At 38.2% G+C, this 20,478-nt stretch overlaps 1 long non-coding RNA gene across 1 annotated transcript in view; it reads left to right on the top strand.

Annotated features, from left to right (window-relative positions):
• The window catches only part of LOC116570804, an 86,604-nt gene extending 69,428 nt beyond the window's left edge, over window positions 1-17,176 (top strand). Inside the window, exons 3-4 of the long non-coding RNA XR_004277572.1 lie at window positions 16,479-16,522; window positions 17,126-17,176. This is a non-coding gene — a long non-coding RNA (uncharacterized LOC116570804). The remainder of the gene's footprint in view (window positions 1-16,478; window positions 16,523-17,125) is intronic.
• Window positions 17,177-20,478: the final 3,302 nt, after the last annotated feature.

The following is a 20,478-nucleotide window of genomic DNA, read 5'->3' as shown; positions in this document are numbered from 1 at the left end:
TGGTTGGAGCTGAGAAGTGGCTTTCCCATGTAAAAAGGAACAAGTGCTTTCTAGGTAGCCACAGTACCCAGTAGTACCCTCTCACAACAACTTGACCTAGAATGTTTCAATTTTTTTTTTTTTTTAATGTGACTTGCTTGGTCCTTGTACATATTGGAGATTGTACCTTGCTTCTCAGAACTAATTGTCATTTCCTTCCTAAAGTCATCCCAGTCCCTATTCCCCGATCCAGGAAGTAATCTGTATCCTTTGAACTGCTCTCATTTCAGTGATTCCTTTTTTTTTTTTTTTTAAAATTAAATTAATTTATTTATTTTCAGAAAAACAGTATTCATTATTTTTTCACCACACCCAGTGCTCCATGCAATCCGTGCCCTCCATAATACCTACCACCTGGTTCATTTCAGTGATTCTTAAAGGGAAAGGGGGGATGCACATATCAGAATCATTTGGGAAGCTCTTCCAAAATATGATTTTAGAAACTTAAGGTAGTAGAAACATTTGAAAATCTTTCACATATAAACCTCTTACCTATTTTAAGGACCATTAAATCTTTCTTTTATCATTCTCTTCCTTATATTACAGTTATTAAGCACATGGTTTATAGCCTCTACTAGATGGTAAAGTCCTAAGGTCCAAATGTTGATTTATTTCATCTTTGTCCTGGAAAGTGTATTGAATATAGCAGATAATCAGTAAATATTTTTGAAAGAAAACTTGAAGTACAGTAAAAAAAAATTCAGAGAAAGAGGACCTGAATTGGCAGAGGTGACTGTGGTATGGGCTTCATGGGGTATGATGGACTTGACCTTCACCAAAATCACATTATCTTTGTGGTGAATTCCAGAGGACCATTCCTTTTGAATGAAACTCCAATATAATAGTCTGCCTACAAAGTTAATTTCAGAAGGGAGAGTTAAGGCATTGGAAGAATCTTATTTCCTCAAAGAAAAATACTCTATGAAAGAAACTTCATATCATAAAATATTTGACATCTCTGCATCTTTATTGAAATATTTGTACTGAAAAAGGAGAAAAATCATCAAGTACCAGAAGTCACTGAGAGCAAAGGACTCACTAGAATTTTTTTTTAAGATTTCATTTGACAGAGAGAGAGATCATAAGTAGGCAGAGAGGCAGGCAGAGAGAGAGGGGGAAGCAGGATCCCTGCTGAGCAGAGAACCTTATGTGGGGTTTGATCCCAGGACCTTGAGATCATGACCTGACCCGAAGGCAGAAGCTTAACCTGCTGAGCCATCCAAGCACCCCTAGAATGTTTTATGTATATTTTTCTTATCTGTATTGTTCAAGACTAAAACTCTAAGGAGACACAGATAGCAAAACTTGTTGGATTAATTTACTTCAAACCACATGAATGTTGCAGCTTTTTTTTTTTAAATGAAGAGTGCCTTGTTTCTATTAAATTCTAATTATGACTATTGTAAAAGAAAATGAAGTCTCTCTATTACCACAAGAGGGAGATATATAAATAACAGACTAAGCACTTGACTTACTTCTGTTTGGTACTTAAGCTTGATGAGTTCCACATTCTAGAGTCCTCTGAGAAAAGAGAGTAAGAGAGGTTTTATGCTTATATTATCCCCTTATTATGAGATATCAACTCTCTTTTCTGTTCTGTAATTACTTTTTTCTGCTCTAGTGGATTCAGCATTCATAACCTGTTTATAAATGTATTAGTGTATATAGGTCTACCTCACTTTATGAACGAGTCTGATTTGAAAGAATTCTAGCTCTGCTCAACAGATTCATTTTGCCAATATACTTTTGTTGTGTATTTTAGACCCTGGGCTAGATAGATGAGATGTAAAAGAACAAGGGTGTGCCAACACCATAACACAAGATGAATAGATTTAATGACAGTGGAATAGAATAAATGGTTAAAGGATTCAGGGAAAATGAAGTAATTATTTCTGAGAATTTCAGAAGAGGTGAGCTATGAAGAACGAGTGGCAGTTGCATAGTACGAAAATGAAGGAAAGGACATTTCATGGGTATTGTAGGCAAATTTAGAGAGATTCTAAAGTATTTAGCCTTTTAGGAGAAAAACAAGTTATCGGCATGGATGAACTGAAGGATGTAAGGAAGGAATAATGGGGAGAATGACTAAGAAGTCTGGAGAATTAGATGGATATTTTTGGTACATATGGGAGAGTAGTTTTATTTAATTCTAGCCTCCTTTAGTAACCCTCTCTCTACTTCAGAGTCAAAGAACCTGAAAATCTGAATTTCCTGAATCTCCTGCAATAGATAGATTCACCAGTAAGATGTCTTCCCATGAGATTTGGAAAGCAGAACTGAAATGGAACCTATATTTCTGCTGCTTCTGGCTGTATCTCTTTGCAGTCATGATGGTGAATAATTTGCATTTTTTCCAGGGTCTTATCTCTAGTTTTTTGTGGGTATTGAGAGCCTCTCATGGTAGTAGAGATTTTCTGATCCTGAAATTACAATTACAGTAATATATTTTGAAGTCAACAGTTTGAGTTGGAGCCTTGGCTATCTGTGTTCTTGTTTGTGGCTGAGGCAGCAGTAGCTTTGGTGGGAAAATGCTGTTGTATCTCTGAGAATAATTCCTGGAGAACTGGGCTAGAGCCCACTCCTTCAGTCCTAATTAATTTGTAAGCCTTTAATTTCTTGGATTAAAACTCTGTCTGTTTAAAATAGGTAGTATGTGTTATCTTTCCTGCAATTCTCATGCAATTTTATTCTGAAAACAGGGGGAAATCATTTTCAAGTAGGAATTATATAACCAGACTTGTGAGTCAGAAAGCTTGGTCTATTGACAGAATGAGTATGGATTAAGTGGGAGAAAAATTGGATATGGGGTTATTGAGACATGGTTTTATATCATGAGGGTGATCAAGAAGCTGGTGTGAAATGCTAACACAGTGGTGTGTTTCCAGGAAGGGCCAGCTTCATAGACTTGTCACATGGGAGTATGTGCATGGAAGGACCCTAAGCTTGGGTTTAATTTTCTGTTATCACTGTCTTAAAATTCTTAATGATTTTTGTCTTTGAGTTTGGGTTTTACAAGTTATGTCTGATGAGAAAATGGAGCATAAAAGCCTCGAGATTTCTCAAAGCCTTAGCTCATGTTGGCTCTGTTACCTCAGTTTCCAGGAATAGGTCCTTGGTGGCCCAATCTTTCTGCTTCTTGGTGCCTGAGACTTACCCATTCTTTGCTTCCTCATTACTGCTCAGTTGCTGCTGCCATTTCCTATACCTCCTTACCTGGGGGCCTGGGTTTAGGGAAGGCAGGATTCTGGTATGCAGAGTGCCATGATAGTGTGGTAGGCAACTTAGGAGGGTGAGCCTCCTGGCCACCTCTTATTCAGGTACTAAATGTGTCATGGCATGAAGGATACAATACATTCCTATAGGAAGGGAAGCTTGACTTCCTTGTCTCCATCCCAAGAAGATCAGTCCAGTGACTGGCAGGAGGGGAACCCAAAAGTTATTAGGTTGTGTCATGATTCATAGGACAAGGTCCCTGGGAATCTGTGAGGGTTTATACACTCCCAATGAATATCACTGTGCCTAACAGACAGTTACATTAAATAATAAGGAAAGCTTATAATACAGATCAGGAAAAAAAAAAGCCACTGAAGAAAGGAAAAAGTTTTATATTTTACTACCTTTTTTTAAAAAAAAGATTTTATTTATTTATTTGACAGAGAGAAAGATCACAAGTTGGCAGAGAGAGAGAGAAGGAAACAGGCTCCCTGCTGAGCAAAGAGCCCCATGCAGGACTCAATCCCAGGACCCTGGGATCATAACCTGAGCAGAAGGCAGAGGCTTTAACCCACTGAGCCACCCATATATTTTACTACTTTTAATAGTACTTTTCCTCCTGGCTTTTGGACAAGGCATCTACATTTTCATTTTTCACTGGACTCCACAAATTAGGTAGCTGGCCCTACCTCTAGGTACAGAACCTACAACAAAATCTGACCTTTAGCATTGAATAATCCCTGCCTTGTAAAGGATTTGTGGCTCATTACGCTAAAAGAATGGTTGTCTCCTCTTCAGATTTGAGTTTTTTCTTATATCAGGTCATGTTCTACTACCAGAAATAATAGGAGAAGAAGAAAATAAAATTTCTTCAATTTTATCTGTAGATTGTGTGTGCAGAGGTGTGCATGTGCATATGAGGGGCAATATAAAGAGAAATACAGAAGGAGGGGAAAAAAGGAGAGAAAGGATTCAGGGGAGAGCCAGGTTTACCTCCTGTGCAGAGATGTAAAGGAGAAAAAGGACATTGGTCAAGAGCCTGGGCGAAAGGTTTGCATATGGTGAAGAGATGAGGATGCTCCTTCAAAGAAAGGAGGTTGCATATGGTAAAGAGGTGAGGATCCTCCTTCAGAGAAAGAAGGGAAGGAAGTGATAATGGATGAAAAAGGTAGCTGGGGTATATATTTTTCTATTTCTTAATTTTGGTTGCATGGAAATGAGTAAGATTGGCAATTACTGGATAGTAGAAACTGGATAAGTTTAGCTGTGGGAAACGGGAGAAGGAACAAGCTGGAGATAAATAAGACTAGGAAGGCTGTTTGAGGCAATTTCTTGATATTAAAGAAGGGGTAATCCTGACTTACTACAAAGAACCAGTGCCTTTTATGCATTAGAAATAATTTTGTTTCCACAGATTTCATGTGATACCACTTCTTTTGGAACATCTATTGCTTAAAGCAAAGAATTTTTAAAATTTTATGTTTCTTTTAAAATTTCACTTGGATTCAGGGGATTCCTAATTTGTACTTTTGGATCTCTGCTTTTCACTCTTTGCTTTGTCTTGTGTTTTCCTTGCTTGAATTTCCAGGGACTGTGGGTCACAGCATCTACTAACAGCTTCCTTTCGCTCATGATGCATGCTTATTAAAAACAAACTTAAAGGCAGGTTTTAGTTGATGTAAATGGGTAGAACCTTACCCTGGCTTAGCCACGCTGGGACCCATATCCTGGAACTTTCTTATTTGTCAACACTGCAGCTTTGATTCTTCTTATCCAGGCTCTATTCCTGAGTGGTTCTTATAAATTGTTTCTGCAACAAAATAGACCTTAGCATATCTTATGACGCTTTCTGAGCTTTGCTCTGGAAGAGGACAAGCCTCTGCTTTTTGTGGTCATTTAATGTTTCTCTTGGGTTCACAGTCCTATTGTTTTTGACCTTTAAGAAGAAAAATATCTGTATTATGCAAGACATTTGTTTCAGCTTCCAGGTGTCAACATGGGGCCATTTTTATACCATTAGGAATTCCATCACCACTATCTTTAAAAATCAACATTTTTTTTTTTAAAGATTTTATTTATTTATTTGACAGAGAGAGATCACGTAGGCAGAGAGGCAGGCAGAGAGAGAATGGGAAGCAGGCTCCCTGTTGAGCAGAGCCCGATGTGGGGCTCAATCCCAGGACCCTAAGATTATGATGTGAGCCGAAGGCAGAGGCTTAACCCACTGAGCCACCCAGGTACCCCCCAAACCAACATTTTTATATAATGGTAGAGACCAGCTTGATTGTTTTTCCTTTGCCTTCAAGGAGTGGGTAAATAAGATAACTTCGTAGTCTGTGTCTTTTTGTGAGTACTAGCATATCTTCACAGAAGGTAGCATAGTGTCTCAGTTGGTACTCTTTGTATTCAAACATAAAACTTCCCTGCAGTTAACTGAGGAGAAAAAGGATATTTGTACCAAGAACACTGAGTAAACACCAGAATCTAAGCATATCACTCCCTAATGGTTAATTCAAAGGGAAAGGGGATGTTTGTAGCAAGGAGACTGGGTAGGTTTCAGATTCTAAGGCAAAACTGGATAGTTGGATCTTGTCAAGGGCAGAATCCAGGATTGCTCTGCAAAACCAGATATGAGGAATTAAAGGACAGACAAGCTCTTCTTTTTTTTTTTTTTAATTTTTTTAAAATTTAATTTTATTTTTTCAGTGTTCCAAGATTCATTGTTTAAATACCACACCCAGTGCTCCGTGCAATACATGCCCTCCTTAATTCCCTCTACCAGGCTCACCTAACCCCCCACCCTCCTCCTCTCCAAAACCCTAAGTTTGTTTCTCAGAGTCCACAATCTCCATGGTTCATCTCCCCTCCTGATTTCTTCTTCCAGGAGCTTTCATTAGAAAGACTTACTTTCTGCTGTTTTCATCTTTTATGACACACATGTTTCAGATTTCCAGGAAAGAAAGAGTGCAATTGACCTCACATTGCACACATAGCTACCATGGGACAGTTTTATTGACAGTTCCGCCATGATTGCATCCAGTAGGAGAGGTGATATTCCCAATTGAAAATGAACACCAATTATCTGTCAGGCATGTTTACATATGTTGCCGCATTTAACTCTTATCATGAGCCCACACCCTATGGGGTGTGTATTATCAGTGCTTTCCAAAGAAATTAATTAAAGCTCTGAGAAGTAATCTTTGAAAGGATAAACAAAATTGATGAACCTTTGGCCAGACTTATTTAAAAAAAAAAAAAGAGAGAGAGAGAGAGATGAGAAAGAGAAAGAGATGACTTAAATATATAAAATCAGAAATGAAAGGGATGCCTGGGTGGCTCAGTCATTAAGTGTATGCCTTTGGCTGAGGTCATGATCCTAGTGTCCTGGGATAGAGCCCTGCATCAGGCTCTCCACTCAGCGTGAAGCCTGCTTCTCTGTCTCCCATTCTTCCTTCTTGTGTTCCCTCTCTTGTTATCTCTCTCTCTGTCAAATAAATAAATAAAATATTAAAATAAAATTAAATAAAAATTTAAGAAAAAGAAATAAAAGAGGAGAAAAAACAAGTGATACCATAAAAATGAAAACAATTGTAATGAAAAATTATATGTCAACAAATTGGACAACCTAGAAGAAATGGATAAATTCCTAGAAACGCATAGCCAAAATGAAGCAGGAAAATATAGGAAATTTGAACAGGCTGATTACCAGCAATGGAATTGAATAAAAGAAACTTCCAACAAACAAAAGTCTAGGACCAGATGGCTTCACAGGCAAATTCTACCAAACATTTAGGGAAGAGTTAATGACTATTTTTCTCAAACTATTCTGAAAAATAGAAGAGGGAAGAAAGCTTCCAAATTATTCCATGAGGCCAGCATCACCCTGATACCAAAGCCAGGTAAAGACACTATAAAAAAAAGAAAACTGTAGGTCAATATCTCTTATGAACATACATACAAAATCCTCCACAAAATATTAACAAACCAAATAAAACAATATATTAAAAGATTATTCATCATGATTAAGTGGGATTTACTCTGGGGATATAAGATGGTTCAATATTCACAAATCAATCAATGTGATACATCACATAATAAAAGAAATGATAAAAACCATACTATCATTTCAGTAGATGCAGAAAACACTTAACAAAGTACAACATCCATTCATGATAAAGACCTTTGATAAACTAGGTTTGGAGGGAACATATGTCAACATAATAAAATCTTTATATGAAAAATTCACAGATAATATTATATTCATTGGTGAAAAACTGAGAGCTTTTCCCCTGTGATCAGGAACAAGACAAGGATGTCACACTCACCACTTTTCTTCAACATAGTACTGTAGTACTGAAAGTCCCAGCCACAGCAACCAGACAAATAAATAAATAAATAAATAAATAACATAAAAAAAAATAAAATGCATGTAAATTGGTAAGGAAAAACTGAAACTTTCACTGTTTGCAGGTGACATGACATTTATACAGAAAACCTTAATGGCTCCACCCAGAAACTACTAGAACTGATAAATGAATTCAGTAAGGTCACAGGATACAAAATCAATGTATAGAATTCTGTTGTATTTCTATACACCAATAATGAAGCAGCAGAAAGAGAAATTAAGAAAACAATACCATTGTTTTCATGGAGCAATAGGAAAAGTTGTATCAAAAATAATAAAATACCTAAGAATAAAAACCAAAGAGGTGAAAGACCTATACTCTATAAAACATTGATGACAGAAATTGAAGATGACACAAATGGAAAGATGTTCCATGTTCATGGATTAGAAGAACAAATGTTAAAATGTCTATACTTGTTGCGCTCTCCCTGCCTGCAGGGATGACGCAACACCAACACACACACAAGTCGATGCACAAGCTCTTGTTTATTCCCTGGTCGATCTTTCTCCTCCCTATCTTTCTCCTTCCCCTTGCAGGGAAGTTCCCTTGCCTTATATAGGGCATAACAGCCAATCACAGGGGTGTTCACATGAACAGGGAGTATACAGCCAATCACAGAGGCATTCACGTGAACAGGAGGTATCTGGGGCTCGTAGGCAGTGGTGGCATATGGTGTTCATGTGACGAGCATGAGGTCACGTGTGGCCAGGGCGGATATTTTTTAGGCTGCCCGTACTGCTCCGGCGCCATCTTAGGGGCACGACCGGTGCTATCTTCGGGGCGCGACTGGCGCTATCTTGGGGGCACAACCCCGACAGCTCCCCCTTCTTTATTTATTTGTATGGATAAGGGACCGTGCCTGTCTTAGGTTAGGACAATCAACTTGTGCCCTTACCCGTCATCAAATACTGCAGAGCATGCTGCAGCTTCTGTCTTAGGTTGGTACGCCGTTATCGTCCTCATTACCTGTCATTGACTACCGGTCCAGCATGCTAAGCCATACTTGGGGTGAGCTACCATGCTCTATGGCTACCAAGGCTTGATGTACAGCCTGCCGGTCTCTGGCTAATGTGCCTTGGAGGGCCCTTATCCAATGCAGCGCCAGGAGGAGGACGAAGAGCACAATACAGCCGAGTGCAATAGTCCCAAACCAGAATTTCCCAAAAGCCACCACTGCTGCATAGTTTGTAGGAATTGGGAGGCCGTGAGAGGGTTTACTCTCGTGGCATTGATCTGCAGAATCTCCATCCGGAGGGAGGCTGTCAGATTGTGGAATTTGGCTGACCAGGTGCCATTGAGCATCTGAGATAATTCTTGGAAGAGGTTCGCTGCTCAGGAGAGATTAGAATACAAGTTAGATGTGATGCATATGCCCGAAAGGGCTGGATACAACTGGTGGAGAGAATTTGCGACATTAGGTTCATTTGTTTCTGGAGGAGATCTACCCTTTGATTGAGGATCATTATGAGTGATATACAAGGGGGTTGAAAGGAAGAAGAATAGTTAAAATGAACAAAGAAGCAAAGGCTCCCGGGAAGGAGTAAGGAAGTGATGTTGTAAGCTGCTTCGGTGTTTTCGTATGGTAGAGATGGAAAGCCAGTACTTGCATTGGTAGAGAAAAACAAAGGAAAAACTGTCGAGTCGTTATGCTTGCTTCCTTTTAACCTTTATTCTGATCATGACCACTCATTACAAAATCCATTCGCTTTATCTCTAGCAGAAGCAAATTACTTGATTATAACCCTCCATTACCTCAATAAACTTCTCATCCCTAGACCTGCAAAGTTAGCAAAGTCAAGTACAGAATACCTAAGACAGTAGAAGAGGTAAAAAGGCATAGAGATGTTGGGTAGTCCCTCAGTTCTGGATACTGCTTAGCAGCACAATATCAAATGAGCAATGACAGACAGCAACTATCCTAATCTAGGTCAGTACAACAGCCAAAATACTTTGTAAACTCTTTCTTTGGTTCTTTCTGGAGATCAAATCAACACTCTTCTGATTAAACAGCATGTGAGGAGCTTAAGAGCAACTGAAGTGTTTAACAATATTTACTTATCTAACATCTTTTACCAAAAAATTGTACTAAAAATAATACTAATCATAACTCATAACTGAGAAAAGTACTAACATGAACTGGTACTAACATAAACTGCAAAGGCCAAGAACAAATATTAGGAGTTGTGTGATACTGAATAGTATATGTGAACTGAAGACTCTGCTGCCTTGTATAGCACCAAGTATACTTTCCTTTAATAAACCCAAACTTAGGCACAAGAACTCAGTGTTAACAGGATTTCACCTTTTCTTACTATGTTTTATTTGTATTTGTACCTAATTTTTACTGAAACTTAATTTATTGAAATTTAATTTTTAAAAGATACTATTTAGAAAATGGTCTTACCCAGAGAAAATTATATTGACACATATTTTAGATATTACATTATTATGTTTAATTTAAATATTAGATTAAAAGTCTATAGTATCACATATAACAATTATTTAAGCTGTCTTTCCATTTGAGATGAAAGGCTTATGCTAAGCTATACTCCTCACCTTCCCTGTTACTAAGAGTTGAATTGCGAGATATATACCTATAAGAAGTGGCAATCTGTAGCTATGAAGAGTTCTGTGTAAGTGTGTAAAGTTAAGGGACCTATAAAAGGATTGAACTCCCATCCTTAGCCACATTAGCACCATGCTCCAACTGAGTTAACTGGTTCAAAGTGTTAGATAAGACAGTGATAACTAAAGAAATAGGAACAAAGAAAGGTTCTATTTCATCATCTTAAGGTTTCACAGAGATGACGCAGGTTTACTATTCAAATTCCCATCTCCTGAAAAACAACTTCTTAAATAACTCTCAAGAGGGGTTCCATTAATTTTCAGAAGTGCCCGCAAGGGGCTCTCCATTCGGAGTCTAAAAATTTCCGATCCCATTATCTTTACCTTTACAGTCGCGATCCGCGAACATACAGCTGCTGTCCCTTTGTGGTTGCTCTTCAGCAAACTTCTAACCTTTCCTTTGTGGTCGTCCTAGTGACGAACGTGCAATATGACGAGAGGGAAAAGGTACTCATGTATTGCCTTCTCTCACCTTCTCCCTAAAATGCTAAGTTTAAAAAAGCTGCACAACTTCTATTCCATGAAATCTTCCTGTTAGAACTACCACTTCTAAAAATCAAGTAAATAAAATGGAAACATTGTATTTCACTCTGACAAAACTGTTCAATGTGAGATCAATGCACATAAAATTAAAAGGTTAAATATACCTCAATATTATCAATAAATCAGAACATATCTCAACCAGTATCAGAATTTCTACCTTCACTGTATCTTTGCTATTTTTAAATATACTCACAGTTCCCGGGTTTCGGCACCAAATGTTGTGCTCTCCCTGCCTGCAGAGATGACGCAACACCAACACACACACAGGTCAATGCACAAGCTCTTGTTTATTCCCTGGTCGATCTTTCTCCTCCCTTTCTTTCTCCTTCCCCTTGCAGGGAAGTTCCCTTGCCTTATATAGGGCATAACAGCCAATCACAGGGGTGTTCACGTGAACAGGGAGTATACAGCCAATCACAGAGGCGTTCACGTGAACAGGAGGTATCTGGGGCTCGTAGGCAGTGGTGGCATACGGTGTTCATGTGACGAGCACGAGGTCACGTGTGGCCAGGGCGGATATTTTTTAGGCTGCCCGTACTGCTCCGGCGCCATCTTAGGGGCACGACCGGCACCATCTTGGGGGCGTGACCCCGACATATACTACCCAAGACAATATACATATTTAATGCAATCCCTATAAAAATACCAATAGCATTTCCCACAGAACTAGAAGAAATTATCCTAAAGCTTTTATGGAAGCACTAAAGACCCCAAATAACCAAGGAAGTCTTGAAAAAGAAGAACAAAAGTGCAAGTAACCCAGATTTCAAGTTATCTACCAACCTGTAGTAATAAAATAATATGGTGTTGGCACAAAATCGACACATAGTAATCTATTGAACAGAATAGAAAGTCCAGAAATAAGCCCAGAAATAATAAATAATTATATGGTCATTAATCTTTGACAAAGGAAGCAAGAGTATGCAATGAAAAGACAGTTTCTTTAACAAATGGTGTTGAGAAAACTGGACAGCAACATGCAAAAGAATGAAACTGGATCAATTTCTTATACCATACACAAAAATAAACACAAAATAGATTAAGGACCAGTGAGACCAGTAACCATGAAAGTCTTAGAAGAGAGCGCAGGCAGTAATTTCTATGACATTGGTGGTAATAATGTCTTTCTGATATGTCACCTGAGGCAAGGGAAACAAAAGCAAAAATAAACTATTGGCACTTCAAAAAATAAAAGGTTTCTGCACAAAAAAAGAAACAACAAAGCTGAAAGAAAACCTGCTTAATGGAAGAAGATATTTGCAAATGACATATCCGCTAAGGATTAGTATCCAAAATATACAAGTAATTTGTAAAAAAATAATAATTTGTACAACTCAAAACCCAAAAAACAAAAATTCCATTTAAAAAATGGGCAGAAGACATGAGTCCATGAAAGCCAAAGAAGACATATGGATGGCCAACAGACACATGAAGATGCTCAACATCACTAATCACCAGGGAAATGAAAAACAAAACAACAATGAGGTATCACCTCATATCTGTCAGAATGGCTAAAATAAAAAACACAAGAAGCAAGTGTTGGTGGAGGATGAGGATGTGGAGTAAAAGGAACCCTCATGGAGGTTTTTAAAAAAATTAAAACCAGAATTACCATATGATCCAATAATTCCAATACTGGGTATTCTCCCAAAGAATTCTCCAATTAATTTGTAAAGCTACATATACCCCTATGTTTACAGCAGCATTATTTACATTAGTCAAATTATGAAAGCATCCCAGTTGTCCATTGATTGATGAATGGCTAATGAAAAAGTAATATATATGAGATGATATATTATATGCATATATATATCATAAATGTCATATAGATTACATATATATGTAATGGAATATTACTCAGCCATAAAAAGAGTGAAATCTTGCCATTTACAACAACATGTATAGCTATAGAGAGCATAATGCTAAGTAAAATAAATCAGTCAGAGAAGACAAATATCATATGATTTCACTCATATGTGGAATTTAAGAAACAAAATAAGTGAACAAAGAAAAAGAGATACCCCCCCCCCAAAAAAAAGACTCTTAACAATAAAAAAACAGACAGTTACCAGAGAGAAGGTTGGCGGAGGGATGGGTGAAATAGGTGATGGGAGTTAAAAGCATACTTATCATTATGAGCCCTGAGTAATGTATTGAATTGCCTAGTCACCTGAAACTAATACTAAAACACTGTGTTAACTATAACTGGAATTAAAATTTTGAAAAAATTAAAAAAAAAAAAAAAGAAACATTAGATGTCTTACTTTAAAAACAAAAAAGTTCTGAGAAGTAAACTTTCCATGGTGACAAAAAGTAAGAAGACTAGAACTAGGGGGCTCCTGGTGGCTCAGTCCATTAAGCGTTTGGCTCAGGTCATGATCCCAAGTCTTGGAATAAAGCCCTGTGGTGAGCTCCCTGCTCAGTGGGGAGCCTGCTTCTCTCTATCCCTGTGCTGGTCCTCCTGATTGTGCACTCTCTCTGTCAAATAAATAAATAAAATATTAAACAACAACAACAATAACAACAAAACTAGAACCGGGATTCAAAACTAAGGTGAATGACTACACATACTGGGAAAAATCACCTCATGCTACTAATTATTAATTAGTAGAGATAATGATGATGATGATGATGATGATTTTAGGGTCATTATAAATGTTTTTCCTTCCCTTCAGATTTGATTGGTTACTTAATAAGAGTCACTTACAAGGGTTTACCTGCTGAAATGGTCCTTCTTCCTATCAACTAAAGCATTATCACATGCCTTTTTTCATAGAAAAGGGCCTTAAAGCCTCACTTTGGGTCCCCTTACATTTGACAGAATTCTAGAAGAACCAAATTTTAACTTCAGAAGTGGACCTACTTGAATTAGTCATTATCAAAAACTGATAGGAATAATAATTGCTGGTCTGGCAGAAAAATGGATCCAATTAGACACCAGAACTCAAAAGACAGTAAGAGGGAAATATTAAACCTAAGGGCAAATGTCATTTGTATCTTAGTACACGTAGAAGGATTCACTGTTATTAAACCACAAGACAATCACCAGTTTTAAAAGAGTATTAAATTATGTTCAGTGTCCTCCATCTAAAATGCATGGAAGGACAATATTTATTCCCACCCGAAGTGGAGGTGCCACAGTAGCTCCCCAGTGTGCTGCTCTTAGCTGAGCTCCCACATGGAGCCACCAAGCACAAAGCTTTCCTATAAAGATGACCTTTCAAATGAATTATTCCCATTTGTCCTCCTCTGCCATAGCAGAACAGCATCGAGGGCCAACCCCATGATAATATACTGTGGTTTCTGTAAACACACAATGGATTTTTAAAAGCATGTATCTTTCTTTTTTAGTGTTGAAAGTACTCTGTACACATATCGTGAATTTATCTTTTGGTGGGACTGAAGATGAAGTTTCAAACCTTATTTTCTATGATCTGAAGTTTTTTACTCTCTATATATCATTTTTAGTAGCTCCTCATCTTTTAGTGAAAGCCTTTGGCAGTCTTTACTGCATTCTTCCTAGACTATAAAGTTACTTGTGAGGAGAGATCACATTTTGGCCATCTTTTTTTTTTTTTTTCTTCTTCACTACTTTCTTACTTTTCTCCCACATATTTCCTTCTCTGACTCTACCATTGGAAGGATTTTAAATGCTGTCAGTTGGCCTTGGGAAACAAAATAAAGGTGCCATGGTGGGACGCCTGGGTGGCTCAGTTGGTTAAGCAGCTGCCTTCGGCTCAGGTCATGATCCCAGCGTCCTGGGATAGAGTCCCACATCAGGCTTCTTGCTCGGCAGGGAGCCTGCTTCTCCCTCTGCCTCTGCCTGCCATTCTGTCTGCCTGTGCTCGCTCTCTCCCCCTCTCTCTCTCTGATAAATAAATAAAATCTTTAAAAAAAAAATTTAAAGGTGCCATGGTGACACAGTTGTCAAATATTCTATCATGTTGTAAAAGGATCAAGTTGATCATACAAAAGAAAGGATGGTGCTTTGGAATGGGATGAAGTTAAGTATGAGCTAAGTGGGAAGAACAGAGAGAGTGATGTGGAAAAAACTGGCCTCAAGGGAAATGAAAGTAAATGGACTTGGGAAGCCTGGAAGGAACTGTGGCAAAAACAGAAGAAAAGAGAGTAGGAAAATAAAAGTCTTTTTAGATGAGAACATAACAAAGGGACCCAAATTTAGTTGTGAATTACTGTAGATCGGTCTTCCTGGCTACTATAGTTGGGGTAGACTAAACTACTCAACAAATAGATACCAACACAAATTGGTCCCGGCAAAGTAGAAGCTTATTTCTTGCTTATGTATAAGGCCAAAGTAGATGTTCAAATAAGCAAAGAGCTCCTCTCTATTTAGCAATTCAGAGATCCATAGTCCTAACTTCTTGTGGCCCTGCCATCCATGCCCTGGGACTTACTGGTCACTGCCTGCACCCACATAGTGAAAATAGCAGGAATGTGAGAAGTCTTTCTGCTCACCTGGAAACTCCAGCCCAGAAGGTACACACATGACGTCTCACATTCCACTGGAGACAACTGAGCCATTTGGCCTACATTTGTAAGGGGGCAGGGAAATGAAGTCCAGCAGGGCTTCAGAAGAAGTCCAAGTATTATGGAAGAAGGGAAGAATAGGTTTTCATGGAGAGCTTATGGTTTCTGCTACTGTGGTTCAGGGAGTAAGATCATAGCTATAGGGTTCAACAGATCTGTTTTAGAATTCTTACCTGGTGTATAGTATGGAGATAATAATAACATCTACCTCATAGGATTCTTATGAGGATTAGATGAGATAATTAGTATAGCACATTTAGCACAGTGCATGACAAACCATAAACATTCAGTAAATGTTTGCTATTATTCTTCATAGCCATAACCCAAATAAGGGAAAGTAAGCGACATTTATTCTGTACCTACTTTAGTTCCAAACTGATGATAGGCAATTTACATATGTTTACCATATAATTCTCAAAACAGTACCTTGAGATAAGTATTATCTGCTTGTTATAGATGAGTGGCTTAAAGCTCAGAGAGGTAGCAGAGCTAGGATATAGGAAAGCAGGATTTGAGCCAAGGTTTATTTAATTCCAAACCTCATATTATTTCTACTAAGCATACAAATGGAGGGGAAAAACAAATGTGGGGTGGGATGAGGCAGATCACTGGAGAAACAGCTAAATCCAGGACAAAAGGATGGACTTTTTTTTTTTTTAAGATTTTATTTATTTATTTGTCAGACAGAGATAAATAGAGTGAGTGAGCACTGGCAGATGGAGGCAGAGGGAGAAGCAGGCTCCCTGCTGAGCAAGGAGCCTGATGTGGGACTCGATCCCAGGATACCAGGATCATGATCTGAGCTGAAGGCAGCTGCTTAAAAAGGGTGGAATTTATTTGAACTCAGAACAGGGGCCTTAGAGAAGAGGGACTCAAACCATAACCATCAACCTCTAATTTTAACCCACAGTTTAGAGGAGGGACCTTTAAATCAACAAGGAAGGAAGAGTATGTGCTTTAATAAGAGTTAAGATCTGTGCAAAACTAGCATGCAATTGTTTTTTGTTTGTATTCTACCTCTAATGTGTTCAATCTACTGTCTGAGACTCCCAGGTATGGGTCAATAATTATATGCTTGCAATTGTTATGTGCTGTCTTTATTAGGACCATTTTCAGAGAAGATGCTGCAGAGGAAGTTTGGCACCCAGGTATGTAGTCATATGGTGATTGAAGGGGAAAAATCTCTCAGTCACTTCTGGAGGTAAATGGGTGGATTCCAACTTCATTTGTCAAAAATATACTCACCCACTTCATCTTTAGGGAAAATAATTCAGGTCACTTTTCTGGAGTTCCCATTCCCATAAACCCTCATAAAAACCCCTTTAAATGTGTAAGTCAAACCCAAACTGAACATGTTATTTATTGCAGAGCTTCTCAGAGACCTTGCTATGCTAACTTGCATTAGAGAAAATTACACTGTGAAGATACAGCATGCAATATTTCCCAAATCTATTTGCCTATATTTTGCCATAGGGAACATTGCTTCAGAGAGCACACTTTGGGCAACACTGCTCTAATGTATTTCTTTAGCTGGTGATTTAGAATGACCTAAGTTTTGAAATCCTTAAAAAGGATTTGCTGTGTTCTTAGAAAAACACACTATCCAAAAGTTTGTGATATTTCTTCCACAATACTACCAAGGCAAATATCTTTAAAACACTTCTCAAGCTACCACATATGGAGGCACTAGTTACCTTTGCAGCATTTCCCACTTTTTTTCCTTCTTAAGTGAACAGTGTGTTCTCTTTTAGGGGATGAATCATGAAGAGTTTAACCAAGTACTAGCAGTCATCTTTCCATGTGTAAGTATTGGTCTAGGGGTTAGGCATAGGACTCTGTTCTGGCCAATACAGCAAAAAGAATCCTGGTATCTGCAAATTATATATATATATTTTCACTAACAAGATAGACTAGGGAGAAGAAAACCCCATTTCTGCCTGTTCCCTTCCTCCTGCCTTGAACATTATCAGGTAAGCATGTGCAAGCATCACAGTATGGGATGAGATGTTTAGGAGAGTTGAAGACATTGCATCAATAGCTTTGCTGCATTTGATCCAATCCTAGAACCATCCACCTCTGAGATACCTGTCAAGTGGAATCACACAGATCTGTTTTGCTTAACTCACTTTTATCTGGGCATTATCTTTCTTGCAGCAGAAAGAATTCTGATACCTAATATATATGTGGAATGACAAGCTACACACTCCCCTGGCACAGCTAGTGGTGTGTTGATACCTACAACAGTAACTGCAGGGCCCTTTCTTTTCTTCCTCTCTCTTAAAAAACTATGTTAGAATGAAAGTGAGAGTAATACTATTGCATGAATCACTTTGCACTTGCTCTAATTTAGAAAACAAAATTATTTGCAAATTTTATTACTTTAAATATTATAAGTATCAAATTATGTGGGATACACGTATTTTTTTAAATTTTATGTATTTATTTGACAGAGAGAGAGAGAGAGAAATCACAAGTAGGCAGAGCAGCAGGCAGAGAGGGGGGGAAGAAGACTCCCTGCTGAGCAGAGAGCCTGATGCGGGACTTGATCCCAGGACCCCAGGATAACAACCTGAGGTGAAAGCAGAGACTTAACCCACTGAGCCTTAAGGCTTAACCCACCTTATCCCAGGTGCCCCTGGTTTACATCTTATTACTCAGTGTAAGTATCAGGGCACTATAACATTGTGCTTGAAACCTCTGATACAAACAATCCCCTCAAAGATTGTGCTTGTCAAATTAGCCTTGTAGGTAAAATCCTAAATGGTCTAGTCCAGAGGTTAGCAGACCTTCTCTGTAAAGAGCCAGATAGTATTTTTTTTACTTTGGTGGCTATATAGTTCTCTGCCGAAACTACTGAACTCTGCTTTTGCTTTGTAAAAATAGTTACAGACCATCATTAATGGGCATGGCTATATTCCAATACAACTTGATTTACAGAAATAAACAGTATGCTGATTTTGGCCCATGGGATGTAGTTTGCTAATCCCTTGTTTAATCTGCCTTTTTTTCCTCCTTACTACTTTGTATTCTTTGGCTGGTATTTGAAAAATGGTTCATGGTATAGATGAAGAATTTAAAGCTTAGAGAAGTTAAATGACCTATCCATGGACAAATCACAGGAAATTTTGGATTCAACCCTAGTTCTGGTTGGCTCCCAAGCCATCCCTCACACCTTGCCGCTATACCACATTTGGACTCTTCTCTGCATATCAGACAGGCCCATGTTGGAACCAGAAGTCCACTTTGGTGGTATAGCAAAGGTACCCAAAGGACTTCTTGTGAAGAATGAAATTTCAACCTGCTCATTGAAAATTGAAGAGCTACATTATGGGCCTTCTTCCTCCACCTGGTAATTATTTTCTCAATTTATTTCCAGAAATAAGAAGGCTGTGTTTTTTTCTTCCTTGGACCTGCCTGGCTAGTATGTTTTTAGGTTTGTCAAATGCTGACATGGGCTTTGCCTTTGAGTCTCAGCCCAAGGAAACCAGCTGTCTTTGCATGCTAACAAGACAACATTTTTCTTGGATCATTTGTTCTCCAACCTGGACCACCTCTGAGCCCATTTCTGACAAAGATTCTCCTTCCCCACAGGCCAGCTCCTATCCTACAAACTCTGAAAGGGCCTCTGAAGCCAACACTGTTTACGAATTTGTTCTTAAAAGTGTCAGAACTGTAATCAGATGAGGTCAAGCAACAATTCTCACAGCTGTTATAAAACATTGCTAATTGCTCTACAGGCTTAATAGAAAACACAGCACTGCAGCCTGGAAATGGTAATTATTGTTACTCAGGTTTCTTGGCCTAAATTTCCTGGCTGCATGTTCCCTTCCAGCCAAAGGCAGGTGGAGAGCAAAACACTAAATATCCCAACTTTAATAATAATACAGAACCACACAAAGTATTCATGATGTAAAGAGTCTCCCTGATTACTAAAACTGGGATCCTTTGTCAAGAAGGCTGTGTAGATCTCAGGAGTGGAAAGAAACTCTGAAGATTTGGATTCTCTATCTCATGTTAAGAAATATTGATTGCAGGGGCACCTGGGTGACTCAGTGGGTTAAGCCTCTGCCTTCTGCTCAGGTCATGATCTCAGGGTCCTGGGATTGAGCCCTACATCAGGATCTCTGCTAAGCAAGGAGCCTGCTTCCCCCTCTCTCTCTGCCTGCCTCTCTGCCTACTTGTGATCACTCTCTCTCTCTCTGTCAAATAAATAAATAAATAAATAAATAACCTTTAAAAAAAAAAAAGAAACATTGATTGCAACCCACGAGAAGAATTTCCACATTTTAAAAAGACTTAGCCACATTTTATAAAGCTTTCATAAATATTGCAATAAAGTGAAATTCATTGCTACTTAAACTCTAACACCAGCATGTGCTTATTTATCATACAGATGACTGAGTTGCTGGGAAGAGGAAACAGAGGGACAGTAGGGGATTTATATAGCACATCTTGAAATATCTTTCTGCAAGGTAATAAAGGCCATGCTCCACATTTGAATATAAAGGCCAATAAACAATTTTCAGAAAAAGAAAAATAAAGGTGGTAGAAATAGAGTACACTGGGAAATTCTATTTACACTATAGTCAATTATTGCAGTGTTCAGCTTTATTATAAACTTTTTTTCTCCATTAAGCATAAGCTTGTCAGAAATCCTATACCAAGGGAATAAAATGTCAGGATGGTGTCCAAATCATTATAGCATGTTCCTCATAACAGATTCCTACTTCTAGAAACTCTAAATGATTTGTGACAGTGTTCATGGCATTTGAAAGTGAAATTAGTCAAGTGAGATTTTTTAATGAAGAATCTTTGATAAGGAGAGCTGTTTGAGTTAAGCCTGCTGACACATACACCTGATTTTTTTCCTGCCATGATTTCATTTACAAAGTGAAAAGTCCTTTCCAAATCTGTGCCATGTATATCTTTGAATAGGTTTCTGCTTTAATAGAGTTTATATCCCTAACATCCTCAAAATAACAACAGTTTAAAAGGACAAAGAAGGAAAAATCACTGGTAAAGAACAGAATTTCCATTTCATTTGAAGTGCCATGAACTTTTTAAAAAAAGCTTTTATTTATTTTATTTATTTGAGAGGAAGGGA

This window comes from Mustela erminea, chromosome 12 (assembly GCF_009829155.1).
Source record: "Mustela erminea isolate mMusErm1 chromosome 12, mMusErm1.Pri, whole genome shotgun sequence".
Taxonomy (NCBI): domain Eukaryota; kingdom Metazoa; phylum Chordata; class Mammalia; order Carnivora; family Mustelidae; genus Mustela; species Mustela erminea.
The sequence above is the reverse complement of the archived record's forward strand: the minus strand, read 5'-3'. Positions and strand labels throughout refer to the sequence as shown.